A 22,912-nucleotide genomic window follows, 5' to 3' on the forward strand; every position below is an offset into this window, starting at 1 on the left:
AACATGACTAAATCAATAAAATAATAATTAAAGAACATAAGATTCATAAACTTAAAGAAGAAAGAAAAATATAAAACTGCAGAATTACTAGCCTAAGAAACAAAATTAGTCTCTAAGAACGTAATTAAAAACTGACCTAATGACTAAATTAAACCCTAAATACAAATTTATAGTAAAAATTAAAAGAATTTGTGTTTTTCCATGTGCGGGCCGTGACTTGGCCTTCTCTGGGTCGCAACTTGTGTCTGTTTTGGGGCCTTTCCTTCTCGTGTAAAGTCTTCAGGCGCCGCGACTCAAGAATCTCAAGTCGCGGCCCGTGTCTGAGTTTCCCCTTAGCTGATCCTCTGTTTCCCTCTTGAGTCACGACTTGTAAGCCCAAGTCGCAACATTAATTCCTTCCAGCAAGCATATGCGGCTCTGACTTCACCTTGAGTTGCGACTCATAAGTCCAAGTCGCGACTTTAATTCAATTTTTTTCTCATATTAGATCTTTCATCTCATCTCTTCATCAAAAACCATCCTTTAAGCATCATTAGTATCATTTTTAGTCCAATAACCACCAAGAGCCTCGTTTTTCGACCATTTTCGCTTCTTTTTTAATTTTTCACGTGATTCATCGCACCAACCTACGACAAAGACAAACAAAAGTGTAATCTTGCAAAAAACACACATAAAAACTCAAGATTACCACAAAAATACCTTCTAAAATGACCCTGAAATGAAGTTATCAAACTCCTCCAAACTTACTCTTTGTTCGTCCTCAAACAAAGGACTCAAAACAATCCTAAATTCTAAAAACATGAACTATACCAACAACAACAATTATGCCTCAAAATCATGAATGTTAATCATATAATTCTCAGAAAACTACTCAACAGTTTATTCAATCTAGAATTTTGATCAAAACACTCCATCAACACACCTTAGTCTACTAACATTTTGGATTATCGAATCATGATCATTAAATAAATGAATTTGAAATCAATAATGCTCACCAAATTTCTTTCCAATTGATCCATTCAAACCAAATAATTTCATAAGCTTACTTACTTGCTATTCTCCACTAATATAAATCATGATATGCATAAGAATCAATAGGACTTTTATAGGCTTGTAACGATGGCTTAAGTAAAGGTAGATGAAAAAGGAATTTTTAAGCTCACTTTACAATAAGCACATGACCCAAAACTCATGAACTTTACTTCCATAATAATACAATCTCATAATCCCCTTTATTGTTTTTTTTTCCTTTAGATATATATATATATATATATTTCAATAAAAACTACACTCCCCCAAACTTGATATTTTCTATATATTCATATTGGGAGTGTGTTGAAATATATATTTTTTTCAATATATATACTCTCTCTCATTCTTTTTTCTTCTCTTTTTCATTTTCTAAATTGACTCAAATTACAATTACACCCCATTACACATCAGTCCCCAAAATATTTCTCAATCATATGCTCATAGTATATCAAGGACGGATATATAACAAAGTTGCAAGTATTAGGCTTAAATGATGGTTAAGAACAAAAAGGATACAAAATTAGGCTCAAAAAAGGGGTAAACAAAGGATTAAGTAATTTAAGGTTGGCAGGAAAAGCTCAAATGATCCAAATGATAGCCTAAATCATATTCGTAAGCATACATGATATATTATTTCACCTCAAATAACAAGTAAGCAAGTTCTAGAATTGTTGAAAGTTACTTTCACTTTCCATTCATCATTCTACTAACCAATTTCAACAAGCATAATCAATGTCAAGAACATTGTATGCCCTAAATATCCACGAGTTATTAGCGAGCTGGAAAATGGCATAAATCAATCCGCCACGTGGAAACCGTCTACCCGGAGCTGCTGTTACGAGTCTCCACCTCTTTAGCCCAAGCTGATCAAAGAGTTCGCAAGTATACTCGAAGGCAATGGGTCAGCAGTATGGATATCACGAGCTGGCGCTACATCAAGCTCGAGGTGCTGCATAGATCTGGGATCCCCAACCATTTGTGAAGTCAACCACGCAATGTAAACGTGCGCATATCAGACATCATGTATCTATTCCATTCCTGAATTCTCGGACACGCAGCATAAACGTGTGTGTTCAGGCACCCCACAACTGGTTTGGGCCATGCAGCCCATTATCCCCCTTACCTATTGATTAGACAACACCTCATTGACAGGTTTTAGGAATTAATCATAAGTGTCACAAAGATGACATGATGGGTAAGAAGGTCACAGGATGACCCCCTTTACCAACACCCAGATATCCTCTCCCTATAAATATCGAGACCCTGGGCGTTGCAAGGAGTTGGCGTTTTGATTGTAAATAAACACTCTGTAAGGAATACACGAGAGATATCAATAATATTGACTGGTGGACTAGAGGGATTTTAACCTTCGAACCAACTAAAAGGAAAGGAGTGATAACCTTCCCACAATACTAATTTCGCCAGTTTGGAATAAAAATATTTACATATTATGGTTCACTATTCAGAACTAATCCATCTCGTTTATTCGTATAATTATCTGTTGGCGAAGAACCGTGTCAACAAACATAAATTTAACATCATGCAAAATATTCAACAAATGTTATCTAAACTAAAATGTACTAATGGAGTGTTCAATAAAGTACACAGATTTTGTTTCAGATTTCATTTTCTTTGAATTATACTCATAACATTCATTTTATTCTCATCGAGAATTGTTGTCAATTTTCATTCATGTTGGTACCAAACTAAACACACTAAAACAAAACTCTAAACACTATCATAAACAAATCACAAAAACACAACAGTAACGATAAAAAATAAGCTCCCTCCCCCAAACTTAAACTAAACATTGTCCCCAATGTTTAAAAGTAAGTAAAGAAAAGAAAACTTACCTGGTGCGAATCACTTTAGAATGGTGGTGGGTCTGGATATGGATGCCAAGGCGATAGATTAGGGAAGTACTGGCGGTCCGCCTCTTAGTTTGACCATTGGTAAACCAGCTCGTTCTGTCTATCAACTTGAGCTCTATGAAAATCATGAAGCTTGCCCAAATAATTGTCTGAATGCTAGTTCTGCCGAATGATGCAACCTACTCCGACCAAGTGTGGATCTGGTGGAGCCTCCAGTGCCAAATATTGAGGGTATTCTTCTCTTCTCTCTTCCCCAGCTATGCGCACTCTCTCTGTTTGATCATTGGTTGGTATGGGCAACTCAGCTGCTTCTCCTTCCCTACCAACTCTTACATTTTTGGGTATTGGTACTGGTGGCTTTAAGGATGGGGCATTTAATTTATTCATTATAGCCCGAGAAATAGCCCCCATCGCCTTCCTAAAATTACCACTAGGATATTTCAACACCTCCAAAACCTCATACAGATCGATAATCATAGAACCATGCCCCAACCCAGCAGTAGTGCTTAACCTACATAAATCCCTTATGATTTGGCAAATAACTCGCCCTATATCAATTGAAAGCCTTGTCATAATGGCATACACCAAAAGACACATATCAGACCCCACTTCAGACAAGTGGGTGTTTGGCATAAGTCGTGCACTCACAAAAAGAGTCCAAGCTTTAGCTACAGCATTCATTTGGTATCTTCTTAAATGTTTCGGCTCCCCATTCTGTATAACAAAGGAAGCACCAGGAATTCCTAAGGTCTCAGCCACCTCAGTCCAATTTACCTCACTATGATATGCCAATTGATAATACTCTTCCTCTTCTGGAGATAACTTAGGTACATTAAATAATTCATCAATATTATCAATGGCGCATTCAACTGAAAAATTGGCCCCATTGATAAACCAAGGAGCAATTGGCTTTTGGCATCTTATTGTCCACAAATAATTTCCAATCTCGGCGTAAAATTGTATTCCTAATAAAGTAGCAGCAGCAGCAGCAGCAGGAGTAGTAGTAGTAGTAGTAGTAGTAGTAGTAGTAGTAGTAGTAGTAGTAGTAACTTAGTTGGACACTCGTAGCAACACTTGTAGATTTTATAAGTTTAACCTATAGTTTAAGAATATTAATTATAACCTAAGGTTTGATTAATATGACTGATTATGAAGATGATATTTATTATACTATAAGGTTTAGATAGACCGAATAAGATAATAACACTTGTCATGTGCATGTTTAATGAGAAATTAAGTATTTTTTAGGAATAGTTTATTAAGAGTAATATTTGAAAATCCCAGAGTCTACCAGCAGCTTTGAAATTGTTATAGGACTCAGTCAAAGCAGTTTACTCAATTCAAATTAGGCTGAAAAAGTGTAATTACGTGTATAATATTTCAGCGTATGCCGATATATCGCAGCTCTAGGGGGCGATATATCGCCACATGGAGATACGAAAACACTTAACTTCGCATGACCACTTCGACGAGCCTCAAGAACATAAGCCCAGGCAATATATCACCTAGCATGGGTGATATATTGACTCTAGGGCCTGATTTTTTAATAATTTTGAAATCGAGCTCATTTTATTCCATAACCTCTTGATAAGTCCAGAATATTTTTGGCCGACTCTTAAGCCTCTGCTGAACGAATATTCAAATGATTTTCAATTAAAAAGTCATTATTTTTATTCAAGCTAAATGAAGATATTTTCATTCTTGAACTCTATAAATAGGACCTAGTACCTAGCCATTTCTTTCATTCTTCAAGCTAAGTTCAGAGCCTTCAAGCAGCTAGGTTTACTTTAGAGTGTTAAACACTTGGGTTGGGGTTATAAGCTTTATCATCTTAAGCTTATTAAACACTTGGGAAGTAAGGTTCATAGTGTGTATTTCGATTTCGAGGTGTAGTTCGGTCATAGTGCATTCAAGGTATTCCTATTTCTAGTTCTTTTCTGTATTGTTTCATTAGTTTTTATAGTTTTTCTCTACTCAATTCCTAACTCGCTATTTTCCATTCATGGTTAGGCAATTAAGTTCTTTGAACTTAAGGTTTCATTCGGTAAGTTCTTTTTCTCGGTGGTTTCCCTTTTTCATCTTCTTCTTTTAGAATACTCACCTCTCTATTAATGGTTTTCAGGAATGTTCCAAAATCCCGTCCTTGTTCTCACATCCCTGTATTTGGTAAGGAAAATAGGATAGTTCCTATGCGATATGTGCTATGTTATATAATATGTTATGATTATGCTATAGTATGATTTTATGTGTTATGATATATGTATGTTTTGGGGCTTATAGTTGCTATATAGCAAACCCCAACACTTTTATGTTTTTGGGGCTTATAGTTGCTTAACTAGCAAACCTCATTGTAGTTTGAGGCTTATAGTTGCTTAGTTAGCAAACCCCAATAGTTACCATGTACATGGGTTAGAGTTAAGATATATGTTCATAGTTTATGTGTATGATTATGTTTCATGCTTGTAGTAGATTTTCCTTGTTGGGCATTAGGCTCATTCCTTTATGTTTTATATGTGCAGGAAAATAGTTATGGCGGCGGGATGATTCTTGGAGGCTTGGGAATGTGTATTGAGGGAGAATGGATTCGGTGGACTGCGCGAACGATTCGAGGATGAAGTTGTTTAAGTCTTTTAAATTATGATTTCTATGTATTTCCGCACTTGATTTTGTAACCAATTTCTTTAAGATTTAAGTTATGTTATGTTTATTTTCAAAACAATGGGATCCTATATCCTAACCGAATTTTATGTATTTTAACTTTTTACAGTTTTAATGAAGTTATGATTTTTTCATATGTATGTTTTCTTAAAGATTAGTGTCTATGTATAGTAGTTATTAATGGTCCAAAGTCTAGAATAAGTTGGGTCATTACATTAGGGTATAGTTCTTCTTTAAAGTCCATCCCACATTCTTGAATAACTGGCCACTAGGATAGCCTTTGATAAAGATCATGGGCATCCTTGTTAATGAAGCGTGCGAGATCATATTCTAAAATGTGCTTAGGTGCTGGCGGGTTTGGCTGGGTTTCGGGTGGTTGGGAACGGGATGAGGAAAGGGGACTAGTATTCTTTGAAGATGCTTCCCTAGTGGGTTGTTTCCTTGGTCCCATACCTTCACAATTTTTCAAAAATGGCACACAAAAATTTCTGCAGCACTTCCCCTAAAACTCTGAAATTTCCTTACTAAAATCTCCCAAAATTTTCACCCAATAACACCCAATATACCAACAAACAGTCCAAAAATCCAAGGCAATCTCTTAATATAAATGCAACTCAAGGAAAATTTCAAAAAGAAAAACTTACAAGCTTTGAAAGTTGACAAATATGCCACTCTTTAATCCTCCTTCAATTCCGCAATGAGAGAAAGAGGGAAAAATTGTAGAGGTTTTTCTTAAGGAAAATTGATTTGGATTGAGAAAAACTGAAAAATGAGAGAAAGGATTTGAAAAAAATGATTTTTAAGCTTTTTTCCTTCTGTCTGACACAGGCGCGCTGCGACCTAGCCTATTCAAGTCGCGACCAGTCCTAAATTTTTCCAGCAGACTCGCTTCAAAGTGTCGCAACTCAAATCATCAAGTCGCGGCCCGCCCCTATATACCATAAATCCTTATTGGGTCGCGACTCATAAGCCCAAGTCGCGACCCGCCCCTTCTTTATATTTGGAATAGCTCTCTGACTTTTATAATGTTGCAACTTGCTAGCTCAAGTCGCGACTTGGCCCCTTGACTAATAAAAAAACCATATTTTTCACGATTTTTACAAACTTACTTAAAAATAAATAAAATGAAAATAACTAAACTTTACAAATCCAAAATAAAATTAAATAAAATTTTCCACTAATTAAAATTAAAAACAAAAAATTAAATTAAATATAGGAATGCCTTCTATAGCACTGTCGTTAACGTCATTTAGGCAGACGCTGAACACCCCATTTAAAGGGGTTCCAAAACCATCACTTACACTTTTCCACCTGTCCTTCCAAATAATGTTTTAACCTCTGACCATTTACTTTAAAATGCCATGTTTTCTCACTATGAATTTGTACAGCTCCATAAGGTAACGATACCACAACTGTAAACGGTCCCAACCATCTAAACTTTAGTTTTCCTGGAAACAGTTTCAATCTAGAATTAAATAACAGATTTTTATCTCCCGGTTGGAAATCCTTTCTGATTATTCATTTACCATGAAAAGCCTTAGAATTTTCTTTATAAATCTTTGCATTTTCATAAGCTTCGTTTCTAAATTCATCAAGCTCATTCAACTCTAGTAGCCTATTCTGCCCAACCATAAATAAGTCCACATTCAACTTTTTCACCGCCTAATAAGCTCGATGCTCAAGTTCTACTGGTAAATGACATGCCTTCCCAAACACCAACCGATATGGAGACATACCAATCGGAGTTTTAAAAGTTGTGCGATACGCCCATAGTGAATCATCAAGCTTTTTCGACCAATCTTTCTTTGATGGGTTTACGGTTTTCTCTAAAATACTTTTAATTTCTCGGTATGACACCTCAGCTTGACTATTAGCTAATGGATGATAAAATAGAGCTTTTCTGTTATGAACTCCATAACGATCACATAAAGATGTAAATGATTTATTACAGAAATGACTACCTCTGTCACTAATAATAGCTCTTGGAGTACCAAACCGAGTAAAAATATTCTTATGAAGAAATTTAAGTACCTCCTTACCAACACAAGTAGGAGTTGATGCAGCTTCTACCTATTTAGAAACATAATCTAATGCCAGCAAAATGTACTTATTATTATAAGATGATGGGAAAGGTCCCATAAAATCCATGCCCCACACATCAAACAGCTCAACACTCTAGAATTTCAGTCATTGGCGTTTGATCTCGTCTGGATATATTACCGGTCCTTTGGCAATGATCACAACTCTTAACAAAGGCATTAGCATCATTAAATAACGTAGGCCAATAAAACCCACATTGCAAAACTTTTGCTACTGTCCTTGTTCCCCCAAAGTGACCACCACATTGTAAAGTATGGCAATGAGTAAGTATGGATGTCATTTCTTTATCTGGGACACATCTTCTAATCACTTGGTTAGCACAATGACGAAAAAGAATGGGCTCATCCCAATAATAATGCTTCACTTCCGAATAGAACTTTTTTAGTTGCTGCCTTGACATGTCAGGAGGCACAACTTTAGCTACCAAATAGTTAACATAATCTACAAAACATGGTATCTTCTCTTCACATTCAATTGAAAATAATTTTTCATCCGAAAAATTTTCATCAATTGACTCTTCTTTTACACTATGCTCTTCTTCTTTTTCCAATCTAGATAAATGATCAGCAACTAGATTTTCTATCCCCTTCTTATCACGAATTTCCATATCAAAATCTTGCAATAGTAAAACCCATCGAATCAGAGGAGGTTTAGCATCCTTTTTAGTCATAAGATACTTAATAGTTGAATGATCTGTGTAAACTATCACCTTATTACCAATTAAATATGGCCTAAAGTTGTCAAATACAAAGACTATTGCAAGTAATTCCTTCTCAGTAGTTGCATAATTTAATTGAGCATCATTCAAGGTTCGACTAGCATAATAAATTGTTTGAAATACCTTATCAACTCGCTGTCCAAGAACCGCTCCTACTGCATAATCACTAGCATCACACATTAATTCAAAAGGAATTTCCCAATTCGATGATACAACAATTGGAGCGGAGACTAGTTTTTCCTTCAATGTATTAAACTCCTTTAAACACTCATAATCAAAATAGAATACCACACAATTCATAAGTAAGGTAGATAAAGGCTTTGACATTTTTGAAATATCCTTTATAAACCTCCTATAAAATCCAGCATGGCCCAAGAAGCTTTGAACCCCTTTAACAGACACTGGAGGCGGTAAATTTTCTATTGTTGATATCTTGGCCCTATCTACATCAATTCCATGGCGTGAAATTGTTTGGTCCAAGACTATTCCTTCTGTCACCATGAAGTGACATTTCTCCCAGGTTAAATTAAATTTGACTCCTCACATCATTTCAAAACCCTTTCCAAATTAAATAAACATCCATCAAAAGAGGGTCCAAAGACTAAAAAGTCATCCATAAAAATTTCAATACCTTTTTCCAACATGTCCGAAAAAATTGACATCATACATCTTTGAAAAGTGGCAGGAGCATTACATAACCCAAATGGCATCCTTCTAAAAGTAAATGTTCCATAAGGGCATGTGAAGGCAGTCTTTTCTTGATCCTCCGGTGCTATATGAATTTGATGATATCCGGAATATCCATCCAAGAAACAAGTAATAAGGATGGCTGGCCAATCTATCGAGCATTTAATCGACAAAAGGTAAAGGAAAATGGTCTTTCCTGTTGGCTTTATTTAGTTTACGGTAATCAATACAAATTCTCCACCCCGTCACCGTACGAGTTGGAATAAGTTCATTATTATTATTTTTAACCACCGTCATACCACCTTTCTTTGGAACTATCTGGACAGGATTAACCCAAGCACTGTCAGATATTGGGTAATTTACTCCATCATCCAACCATTTAAGAATTTCTTTCCTTACCACTTCTTTCATTGAAGCATTTAGCCTCCTTTGAGCATCAATACTAGGCTTACTATCCTCCTTCGTGAATATATGGCGCATTACTGTCGAAGGACTAATACCATTTAAATCTTCCAAAGTCCATCCAATTGCTAATTTGTGAGCCCTTAATACCCTTAGAAGCTTCTCTTCTTCAGTCTCAGATAAAGAAGATGAAATAATAACTGGAAGAGTATCATTCTTACCCAAATAAACATATTTAAGTTGATCAGGTAAGGTTTTTAATTCAAGGGTTGGTGGCTTCTCAATGGATGGAAGAGGTCTCTAAGGCACTTACCCAAATTCTTCATATTTCCTTTTATATATTTTCCTTGATGAATTCAACCACTTAACATACTCACCAGCTTTAGTACCAGCACACTCTTCAGGACTTTCTATCAAACTCAACTCCATTGAATCTTTAATAGACTCAACCCCTTTACTTGGTTCCTCCAATACACTAACATAAAAGCAATTGTCACTAGCTGAAGGATATTTCAAAACTTTGAAAACATTAAAAACGACTTCATCTCCTTGTACTCTAAGCCTTAATTCTTCTTTCTGAACGTCTATTAGTGCTTGCCCCGTGGCTAAGAATGGTCGTTGTAATGACCCAACTATTTCTAAGACCTTGGACCATTAAAACTACTAGACATAGGGTTGACCCTTAAATTGGTCAACGACACGAAGTCGGATAAACGATAAAAAATGAGAGGAAAACAAGAAGAGAATCAAATGGAAAACAAACGACACAAACGATTTATAGTAGTTCGTCCCCAATTGGATGGTAATGACCTACGTCCACTTAGTGTTCTTATTGATATTGAATCCCAACACTGTGATCAATGAACTAGGGTTCACGAGTTTCACAAGCCTTGGGAAGATTACAATTTCGATGAATAATTACACTATATTCTTCTCTCTGAGTACAAAGATCAAAAAGTTCAAAAAAGTCCCTTCCTTGAGCCCTTTCATTCTTATTTATAGACTCAAAAAGGTTACATGGGCTGATGGGTCAAGTTTTTTAAACTTTTACCTTAGGGAAACTCTTCCAAGATCAAGGCTTAAGCTTCAAAGGTTTCTTAGGGTTTTGGTAGTTGAAAATGATGAGAAAACTTATGTCACTTTGTGTCATTAACATTACTTTGATGTGATTAAAGCTTAAATCACTTTTCTATAACATTTTTCACTCTAATAAAGTTTTTTTTAAAACTTAAAACATAATAATTAAATTAAATGTCTCTCACATTTAATTTAATTAATCACACAATACAATTTAACCTAAGGTCCATTTATGGAATAAAATTCCACAATTAGGCAAAAATTTAAGCATTTAACACAAAATGCCCTAAAATTTCCATTTCCTCTTAGGTTTATTATTTTTTACCAAACTTTAATTTTTATGAATGTATTTTATGTCCAAAATATATTTGCTATAGTTTATCATTTATTTTTCGAGATTTTTACCCGATTAGGGTTTTTGTGTCGGTCCAAGACCGAAATTTTTTTCTTGACTTTTAATCACACAATTCATAATTTGGCTAGCAATAACTCATGGAAATAAATTCTAAAAAAAAATATTATTTAAAATAATATTCTTAACTCAGGGAAAACAATCCCGACCCGAGTCGTTTAAAGGTACCCGAAACGCAAGGTGTTATAGTCTGAGTGTGGCGTGCTCCATCCCAAGCATACTGGCTAAGGTTTACCAGTTTTATGAGGATTTTTATCTCATCCTTGAGTTGGGGGCACTCATTGGTGTGGTTCCCCACATTGTTATGAAAAACGACAAAACATGTTGGGATCTCGCCTTTCCCTATCTCTTCGAATGTGATGTGGCTTCCGGTAAAAGACGTTGTAAAGCCCTGGATAGCCAAGACCATTAAACTGTGTGTTTATAAAGTGCCAGACTTGCTAATCAAGTCATTTAAATAAAATCGTGTTATTGAAACTACAAAGGAACTAGGGTTAAAAGTGTTTTGGTCTCAAAAACCACATTTTCATTAAAAAGCATCATCTGTTACACGGGATCCCAGAAATATTAAGTTCAAAGACCGTTTACATAAGACACAAGGTTTATATACAATACCCAGCCATACTAAGGCAAAACAAGCAGTTAGGTAATCCCTATCCTAGTCCACTCCTCAACCATGGCGGTCGAACAGCTGGCTATGTACATTCCACCTCGGAGTTCTCCACCTCAGGCTTGGTCTAGCTTGCCTTTGCCTTTACCTGCACCACATAGCACCCGTGAGCCAAGGCCCAGCAAGAAAACACAACAACAGAGCATAAGCAATCAACAGACAAATCCATAACTCACATTGCATCATAAGTTCTCAAACATGTAATCATTCAACATGACCAAGTATTCAACATACTAAGCTCATCAATTCATTTCTCATATCACAGCACAAATGATAACTAGGGCTAGCGCTCTCAGGCTGCTCCCTCTGTTATCCCACTGACTCCGGCCTAATTAAGCCGAGCTCAGTGAATATTCTCGGCTACCAGTGGCCAAGCCGCGCCCTGTGCACAAATACTATGTACGGCACTCTTAGGCCGCTTTACATTCGTGTGAAAATAAGCATTATGCTCATAAAATGTTAGATCAATAAGAGTGTGAGAAAGTATACTTAGTAGGGACTTATGAAATGTCTAGAATTTCTAAGTTAGAAAACTAAGTACTCATGCGAAAATATAAGGCATACATTAGAGCGAATTTACTATTCACAAAAAACTTATAATGTTTTAAGTCTAAAAAGACTTAGAATGTTTCAAGTTAGTAAAGAAAAGTAAAGTATAAATGCCAACAGCTCGGTCATACGAGAAAAATATCAAGGCTACTAAGCAGCAATTGTCTTCACAAAAGTACGAGAAAAAGAAATAAACTACTAGCTAGGAACAAAGTTTTCACTAGTCAAGTTGAGCATGGCCTCTGGTCGGCCAAACATGCTCTCTGATCAGCCCAACTTGCTCACTGGTCAGGTAGACTGTTTCCTGGCTGGTCAACACTGTCCTCAGCATCAGGGACCTCCTCTGATCGGAAGGATAAAGTAGGAGAGGTAGGCACAGTGCCACCTGGGAGAGCTGCCTCCTCGGCAGCCTTGGCTTCACATTTAGCTAGCTCCTCGGCCTTTGCTTCTTCAAAAAGAAAGTCAAGGTTAAGAGGTTTGTTTAACTTCCAAATCTAGTAGAAGTAGTTGAAACATATTTCTTCATAACGAGCTAGATTAGCTTCCTTGTCTTGTTTCAGCTCTTCAATCTCTTGAATATTTTTCTCCTGTTGGTCAGTTAATGTATTGATGTTTTGGATGTGCATGTTGTTCTCATTAGTCAACTCCTTCAAGGTTCTATCCCGGTCAGCAATTGTTTTCCCTGTCTGCTCCGTCTTCTCTTGAAGATCTTTCTCAGACTTGGTCAAGTTTTCAATCTTCGCTTGAGATTCCACCAATTGATCATTCAAGACTTTAATTAGCTCCTTATAGTCTACTATTCGGTGTTGAGCATGACTGATAGTGATAAGTCCCTAAAATAGATAACTATTAACTATTTAGAATAAAAACAATTAATAAGAAAGTGTGAGCTCTTGATGATAAGATTCTTACACTCATTATTTGAGCGAGGCCTCTTTGCAGGAAAACTTCAACACTGTGCCAGGGTAAAATCTCAAAGGTTTGAGTTGTTGTTGCATGATGAAGAGTGTGGTCTAATAACTCCTTTCCATATTCACCAGTAATGCGAAGGGGGTCACTTAAGTCAGTTGGTCGAGTAGTTGTTAAGCTAGCAGAAGGAGGAATAGATGGAGGAGTCAATCGTGGGATAGTGATAGGCTAGTCGGATAATCTCCCCTGGCTGGTCAGTACAGTCTTCGCGACCTTACTCGAAGGGTTTGAGCTACTACCTTCACCAGGTTTCCTCTTTTGGGCAGAGGAACTATTGAATTGCTTAAACATGTCTGGATCTGCAAAAAAATGAAGCACAAAACTGGTCAGTGGAAATGAGAGATAAATATAAGTAAATGAAATTTTTACTATGACCACATGACTTTACATATTTCATACAAACTATGGTTATTATTAGTAGAAAACCCTGAGTTCAGAATTTCATCGAGAAGGTCATCTTCATCTTCAGATGATGAGATGTCTTCTCTAAGGAGTTCAATGTTTTTTCCTTTCCCAGGCCTGGTAGGAAAGGCATGTCTACGAGGATCTTCAGGAAGAGGTTGCCTAATAATAAGATCACCAGGTCAGCCTGACTGGGGAGATGGTATATGAGAAAAATGGTTGGTCACTACTTCGGTATCGGCATTAGACTGATCAGTCGTACTGCCCATAGAAATATCTTGGTTGTTCAGTAACAATCTCACCAGTCGGAGATTTTCCAAGGAGACCAATTGCTCAACGTCCTTTTCCTCTAGGGGCATGTTAGCAATAACTTCTGCTTGAGCATGCATTTCCCTGGTTGGGAGAGGTTGATCAAAAGGGCTTGCATGCGTAAAAGACAGGTTGTTGACTTTAATGTCTGTAGTAAGGAAGTATTTCGTATAATACTTCCCAAGATTCGATTTATGGGCTATACCATGAAGGTACTTTACCCCTTTTTGACTATGAAAGAGGTAGAAAAAACCTATATTCTTGTAGCTGGGGTTAGTCCTAAAAACTGAATAAATAGTGTACCTCGTGAGAGATAGGCGGGTTCCGGCCCTGGAAGTGGTAGAGAATATATATAGAGCAAACAGGGCTTGTACCCCATTTGGATCAATCTAGAAGGGAGACACATTAAAGTAATTTACTATTGATCTAAAGAAAGGATGCAAGGGGATTTTAGCTCCTGCATAAATGTGATACTTAGACCAAGCACAATAGGCCCCACCAGGATTATTGGCTCTTTGATTTGGGTGTGGACATATCACATTCGCTCCTTCAAGACCCAAAGTCTGAAAATGCTTATCAATCATTTTGGAGTTTAGCTTAGAAGGTTTAGCTGCAAATCAGGAAAGCACACGATCTTCTTCTTTCCTCAGCTTAAGTGTAGTTGATTGTTGAATCTCAATTGTAAAAGTTTGGGTAGCCTTTTTCCTGGGTTTACTAGCTTTTCAGACCTGACGAGAAGGCCTTGAAGAAGCTTCAGTTTGAGCTTCTTTGACCAAGTGTTCTCTAGCTACTGGATTTCATTCCACTACCTTTTGTGTCGCTCTTTGAGCTACTTGAGGATCTTGGTCTTCAGGGAGTCGATTGGATTTTTTACCCTCATTGGCGGATGTTGACACTGATTTTTGAGAAACTGCTCCTCGTGAAGGAAGTATAGAGACGACCGAGGAAGGATTTTCTTGAGATGACAAAGGCGATCCTCAAGAGTACGGTTGTTAGGAGATTTGGATGAAGAATCGATGCTTTGAGGAATGTCGCTCGATTTAGGAGGTGAAGAATCGGAGTCTAAATGGTTGTCACCTCCCCTGTAGTCGAAACGATTCATCTACAAAAAGTATGGGGAGGTGAGTGAACCAAACAAACACGAACAAATGAATGCAAAGAAAAAATATTTACTACCCAGTAAAATATTTTCTCTGAGCAGTAAAAATATTTTACTACCCAGATAAAAATGTATGAGAGCAACAATAATAATCAGAAATTTTTGGTGCCTAAAAGCATGAACCTTAAAGTTTTTTCATAAGTCCGAGGGGTTAAAAGCATACAAAACCGAGCAGCTAGGTGCGTGACCAAGCGGCTATAGTGTCCGAGCAGCTAGGTGTGCGTCCGAGCAGCTAGTCGTGCATCCGAGTAGCTATGTGTGTGTCCGAGCAGATGGGTGTATGTCCAAGCGGAAAAGCTATGGTGTTCGAGCGGCTAGGGTGTGTTCGGGGAGATGGGTGTATGTCCGAGCAGAAAGGCTTAGGGTGTTTGATCAGCTAGAGGATCCGAGGAGACAATGAATCTCAAGGGGATTAGCTGCAAGAAGGTCAAACAGGGGTCTGAGCGGCTAAGAAATTATTTGGGTTCCGAGGGGCCAAAGGAATTCGATCGGCTAGGAATGGCAAAAGAAACAAGTTTGATGGGCTAAAGGGTATGAAGAATAACGTGATGCATAAACATATTGTCTTAATCTTGGACTATGCAAACAAGATCAAAAAGTGGAATTTTAAGAGTTCTACAAGTCTCAAGAAAATATCATATGCTCATCTCAAACCCATGAACCCGAAACTACAATGTGGAATGGGAAATCATTTTTCTTCAAAATTTCATGAAATTGAAGGAAAAATTCACTAACCCAAAGCCTAAACTATACTAAATCAGCCACAAAATCTCTATTTTACAAAGATTCATCACAAAAATTCCAAGAATGCATTCCAAAAGAGGGTTTCGGCATATACAAGTTCTAACAAGTTTTGGTGTAGAATTTTTAAAGCTTAAAATGATTGAAAGTAAAGGTCAAGAAGAGAGAACTAACTCAAATGGGTGGAAAGGCTTGGGTTTCTTGAGAACTTCCTTTGAAATTGCTTGGAGAGACACGAAATCTTGGAGAATAGATTGGCCACGGCAAGAAGAGCTTTTTATGATGTTTGTTTGGTATGAAGGGGAAGGCAAGCATGGGGTTATTTGTAGGAAAAAGAGGAAGTCCTCAACTCCTCATTTCCGTGTATCCCATTTTCTGGGAAATTGGTAACTGCCCTTTTAATAGACTGAAATTTTTAATTATACTTTTATTTGCAAAAGGCAGGAGAATGTCAAAGGTCATTTTTAGAATTTTAGGACACAGTAATTATTAAATTTACTGCAGATCCTTACGAGGATTAAGAGGAAAATTTTATCATATGAGAAAATCATATAATAAACTTGGGGGGCAAATGTTATCCACAAAACTTTGTTCGATGACGTAGCAATCGGATGGACAAGTGGCAATGCATGGTCAGTAAATGACACATTAATAGTCAATAAATTTGTTGACTAAAAGAGTGCAAAGGTTGGGAGTTGACCCGCAGAGTTATGATATTACTAGTCAGGAAATAGATTTACCTGGTCCGGAAGTGATTTGCCCGACTAGGTAAGGCTTTTGACTGACCAGTTAGGAATTCTACTAGATCAGGAAGTTATTTTGTCCAACTGGTCACTTCGGTAAGATGTTGCATTTGACCAGTCACGTTAGAGAATCCGACCAGTGAAGTGTGTTGGCCGACCAATTACTTCAGGAGGTGGTTTGGCCGACCAGACATCTCAGGGATGGAGCTCACCCGACCAGACACACAATTTGGCCGACCAGTCATCTCATCCGACCAGCTATGTCAAATTGAGGGTGTAGCCGACCGGATGTGTCAAAATCTCGGGAGTTAACTGCCCAGTGACTTCTTTACAGAATCTCAGTAACAACTTCAACCCGAATAGCTCGCAACTACCGCGCGAATCTCTCGAATAACCCGAAGTAATAGCTATATTGTTGTAATTTAAATTTGTTTATTATTTATTAATTAAAGTTGGTTGAAACAACCAAAGACCTCGTCAAAACGGGATATTTTCATGTACGATCCATGAGTCTATAAATAAAGAGCTCATGGCATCATTAGGGGGATCTGATCTTTTGGAGACTTTTAGACTCTCTAATTTTGAGATTTTGGGACTGTAACTTGAGGCATTCTGGGAGCATTTCTTGAGAGTTTAGAGAGAGAAACATTGTACTTTTTTACTTACACTTGATAAACTCAGTTGACTCAGGTTCATCTGATCTTAAGTGTAGTCTACATATATCACAACTCCAAGTGGATTAGGCTATTACCAACAAATTGGGGTTGAACCACTATAAAATTATTTGTGTCATTTATTTTCTATTCAAGGCTTACTGTCGTTTTTGCGTCTACTCACCGTTGGCCAAAATCGTGGTCAACAATAATACATTCTCCTGACCGGGAAGGCAAAAAGCCTTTCTTGGATTTTCGTAAACTAAAACATTTAAGCTTTTATCTATATAAGTCACTTGAGACAATGCGGGAGGATTATTCTTTCGATCTCTACAGAATTGAATGTATAGAACATTCTTGGCTTTTCTAAATCTAATATTTAGAAATGTTCAGCTAACAATTTCTTTTCTATTGACGATTTCTCTACATCATTTCTGATGATTAGAATGTTGTCAATATTAAGAATTAGAATCACAACAAAATCTTTCTGGTCGAGATCTTCAAATTATTTTGTCATGTTAGCCATTCAATAAAGATTACTTAAACATCCATTTAAATTAATCTTATAATTCATGCATAAAGCAATGGATAAGAGTATGTAAACATATTTAAGTTTGGCTACAGTAGAAGATATTTATTCGAGTAATAAACTCTTCTTTCTGTTCATAGGCTTATGCTATTAACCTAACTTTGAAAAGTTTGTACTTTCCTCTATTCTCCTCTTCATCTTGACTATCCTATTCAAAATAGAAGTTAAATGAACTTTAGTTGGATGTTCAAGAGTCCAGATGTTATAGAATTCTAAATTCCATTTCTAGATCCATGGTGTTTCAACCACTGTTTTCCGTAAAAACTTTTTCATTTAATATACTAGTATGTGAATGAAGTATAGTTAGATTGTGTTACACACAATTTAACTATCTATACATTTTTAATGGAGCAGTTACTAACTAATGCTTCCACTACAACAATGCTTTACAGAATTTGTGATATTCTTTAGTTTTATCATTGTTAATTATCAGTAACTTGCTTACTTGACTTGCAGTCATTATTTCTAGTACAATTTAACTAGAAAATATAGTGATTATAATAATCATGCTTCATTAAAGTAGCATTAAAGAGACACAAACTCTTTTGTAATATTTTATGATTATTAAGTTGTTTCACTAAATGACTTCATGGAAAATTTTAAATTTATTCACATAACCACTTGTGAATCCCAACTTCTAAGTCTTTGATGTTGTACAATCAAACATGTACATAGTATAGCAAGCGTTAAAATTATAGAAATAATAAAAACGATAATGATTACTCATTATCTATTTAATCTTATCTGATATGATTATATTCCATTTCCAAAATACTAATTTCGCTTAGCATTCTAGTTGTATGTGAGTTGAGTTTGAACTCCAAGTTCATATGCAAATTACTTGAATTTCAAATTCGAGTTTAGACTTCTCTTTTATCAGATCAAATAAGTATTTAAGTGACTTTACTTTGAATGTTGCATGAAAATTTCTATAAATTTTCTTTGCATTTAATCAAAGTTAAACATATCTAAAATAAATGTCAATTAATATTGACTTACTATTTAATATTTCTTTTAGTTGTGAACATTGAAAGGTTCAACATAAATCTCTATGTATTAGCTAAATGATTATGTGATTCTTGAGCCTTTATTAGAGAAATATCTTTTGGTTAACTTTAATTAACAGATTACGCAAACAAGGAGAGAACCATTTGAATGATTGCAATAAAAGATTGTCTTTTATTTGTTTTATGTGTCTAATTAATTAGAAGCTGATAAAAAATAATTCACATATATGTTTCACTTAATTGTGGTTGGAATAAGATGTCTTATTAAATCTATGATTTGCATAATAATAAACAATTCATAATTATCATTTATACTCATTGATGAAATAGGTGAAACAAGTATATTTCAAAAATAACAACTGAATTTATTATTCAAAAGAAATACTAAACTTGTTAAATCATCAAAAAAGGAATCTAAAAGGATAGTTTCTAGAAAGAATTCTAGAACTATTTTAAAGAAAAAGAACTTATTAATTTCTTTCACAATGAAAATCAATTATTTCAAAATGACAAAATTTTAAATTGTTTTAAACTAAACAAAATAAATTTCTAAACTAATCTTTTCTTTATTCAATTGTCTTCATCATTTCTTCTTCGCTTTGGTTTCAATGCAACTACTCTTTTTCTCAAAAGATTTATGCATCCCTGAAAACAAAAATATATGAAAAATAATATTAGTGGCATAATTTTGAATCAACCATTCAAAAATATTAAAGAAGAGTTTCTGAGTAAATCGAATTTACCCTGTATTTCAAAAATTGAGCATGTGCTATAGCATCATCCTTTATCATGGCCCACATCTCGTATGCAGTTTCAATAACTATATATATTTCTTTAATGTCGCCATGCATGGTCGATAACATGCATTGACGTGCCAGGTGATTCAATCTCATCCATTCACCATATTTTTGATGTTCATCAAATCTGGATGAAAAGCTTGGAACCTCTGGTGGTAGATCATAGATCGCTACATACAAGTTTTGTGTTCCGAAGACAATGTGAATCTCATCATACCATGTTCTTATGTGGTTAAGACTAAATGGAATCATTTTCAAGAGTTTGTCAATGAGGCATGTTTGATTTTCCAAGTTTTCAAGTACATGATCAGGATTAAGAGAATTAACCATTGTTGCTGGAAATAAATAAATAAAATATAATGAATTAAAACATATAATAAGTATCATATTTTATTTAGAAAAGTAAACATGATGCATAAATGCAACATATAAAAACACATAAAAATATATATACTAATCTACGATAAATTAATTTAAAAATTAATGGACCGCCTTGGGGTAGGTCAGACTAACTCCAAATTAATTTTGAGACAAATCTCAATTTCATAAGTGAAAACTTAAAAACGCATTTTTCTCTTTTGACTTGTGAACTACCGCTAGTTTGGTCAAGATGCACTAGTCGTGCTCAAAAGCCTAGATACACCTTTGGAGTGTAACCCATTATTTTCAATCAATGACTTAACTCAAGAGTGTGTCTTAGGGTCAGTCAAACTTGAAATACATCACTAATTATATTTTCTTAAGAGAAGTCAACCTTGAGATAAAATAAACATATTCAGAAGTCTTTCCTTAGGGAGGTCACAAACGGAGGCGACACGAGACATTTCCTATACCTCTCGGTGTTCAACCAATAGTGGAGACCATGGACTTATTGTCATAACTCCCTCTCCCACTCACTATTTTTTAAAAGTGTGTTTTTCACAAAATCAATATTTTTTAATTATGTTGTAAAAATAAATTTAATTATTTTTTAGCAAATGATATTCTAATAATTACTAATCCAATTAAGCAAAACAAAAAACAAAATTGTGCCATGAATTCTAATTCTAAAAATATTTTCATTAAAAAAAAAATATATTTTTATTTTAATAAGATATTTTTTATTGAAACAACAAATTAAACAACTTTAATTTTGATTTACCATCTTAACTAATAAAATATTTTTCTTTAAAACAACAAATTAAACAACATTAATTTTGATTTACCATCTTAACTAATGAAGACTAAATTTATTATTATATGATTTATCATATATAAACATATAACGAAATATAGGAGGTTCCTAATAGCATGTTTCTACACGAATGTAATGCATGCTAATTGCATATTGTGTAGGTATATGAATTGCATGTTATAATGCATGACAAAATATTAAATATTTTAATCACATTCAAACATTAATAATAAGTAAATAAAAGCCGGTACAGTAACTTTTGGGTATTTTTAGAAAAAATTACAACACTTGCAAAAATACATGAAAATGTAACCAAAACTATCTAAGGCCTGATTAAGAGCACTTTGATCTTCAACCTTGAGATGTAGTATTGTTGAGCAAATGTCACCTTTTTTCCATATCCATTTTGAATTATACAACTTTTTAATTATTTTAAACAAAATTTTAAAATAATTAAACTTTGGGTTTTAACACCCAAAAGTTTCTAAGACCCAATTTGAATTTGGGTAATTTAATTCAAAAATAAAATTAAACAATTTAATTTTAATTTTGGATATTTTAATTAAAACAATTTTAATTATGGAATATAACAATTAAAACATTTTTAATTAAGGAAAATAATCAATATTATTTCAATTAAAGAAATTTCCAAATTAAAACTATTTTAATTCAATTTCTAATTTTTTTTTAATTAAATGAATAATTAAAATAATTATGGTAACAACACACTAGGGTTTGTAAAATACAAACCCTAGGTGTGTACCAAGGGTGCGGCGGCAGAAGGGTCCGGCGGGAAGCATGGCTGGGCAGGCTAGGCGCGGCCTAGGGCGCGGTGCCTGGGCACAGGGGCACGGTGCCTAGGCGTGCAGGGGAGTGCGACAAGGTGCATGAATGGAGGTGCACGGGCACGGGCTGGCAGTAGGTAGGCGCACAGGCAGGTGCACGACTCAGGGCTCGGGCTCAGACCACAACAGAATTTTACCCATAATTTTTAAAAGAAAAAATTACAAATTTCCTATGCCCCAAAATGGCTTACATATTTCATCTTGAAATTTTAAGAACAATTCATAAACTCAAAAGCATCATTATAAACAACCCTTAAGAATCTATCATCATGAAAATAAACATTCATCCATTCAAACATATATCACATATAATATAAAAATGCATATAATCCAACACAACAATTAATAATATGCATAATTTAATGATCTGCTATGGTACCAATTATTGGAAAACATTCAAAGCATGTAAGGGAATAGGCGTGGTGGGCCCATTGTGTACAACAATAAAAATTCTCATCATTCATATAAAGAGTTTATATGAACAAGAAATCATCCAGACAGAAACATCAGCATACAATATTATTAATCATGCAACATATATATCAATATACAATATATTTATATCTAACACTTAAACACAAAAATATTCAAGAACATAAGTATTTACCTCTTGAAGTCTATCAAGTGCCCTTGAGTCTTTTCGTATATTTATCGATCTTCCTATCCAACGCTTTGAGCACTCAAATCACGATCTTCCGGAGTGTTCTCTACACCTCAAGATGTGTGTGGGCACATAGAGAACATGGGCTTGAAATTTTAGGAATCACAAGTAATTCTCAACACATGAGAATTTGGATTATGGTCTGAGAATGGTTAGAATAAAGAAGACGAAGAAAGACTTTTTGTTTGACAAAAATTCTAAGAACTTGTAACGCCCTGGATAACCAAGACCGTTACACTGTGTGTTTAAAAATAGTGCAAGACTTGCTAATCAAGTCATTCAGACAAAGTGTAAACTCTATACCATTATCAGAGTAAGAACAAAAAGATTTTGGTCACAAACAGGCTATTTTCATTAAAAATGACGGTTTAATACATGGAGACTCAAAACAGGGTTTAGGTGTCTTAGTTACAACAAATTCTAGAAGTTACAAATAGTTCAAGCCACTCTAATGGCAAAATATATACATTTTAGGTTTCCGTTCCTGTACAATTTGTCGACCGTGGCGGCCGAGCAGCTGACGTTGTACACCTCGCCCCCAGAGCTCTCCAACTCATGGTTGATTCAGCCTACCCTTGCCTTTACCTGCACCACGTAGCACCCATGAGCCAGGGCCCAGCAAGAAAGCATAATAACATAGTAAGATTAACATCAATAACCAAATATTCCACAGTGCATAACCAGAAA

The sequence above is a fragment of the Humulus lupulus genome, chromosome 5 (genome assembly GCF_963169125.1).
Source record: "Humulus lupulus chromosome 5, drHumLupu1.1, whole genome shotgun sequence".
In the NCBI taxonomy this organism is placed as follows: domain Eukaryota; kingdom Viridiplantae; phylum Streptophyta; class Magnoliopsida; order Rosales; family Cannabaceae; genus Humulus; species Humulus lupulus.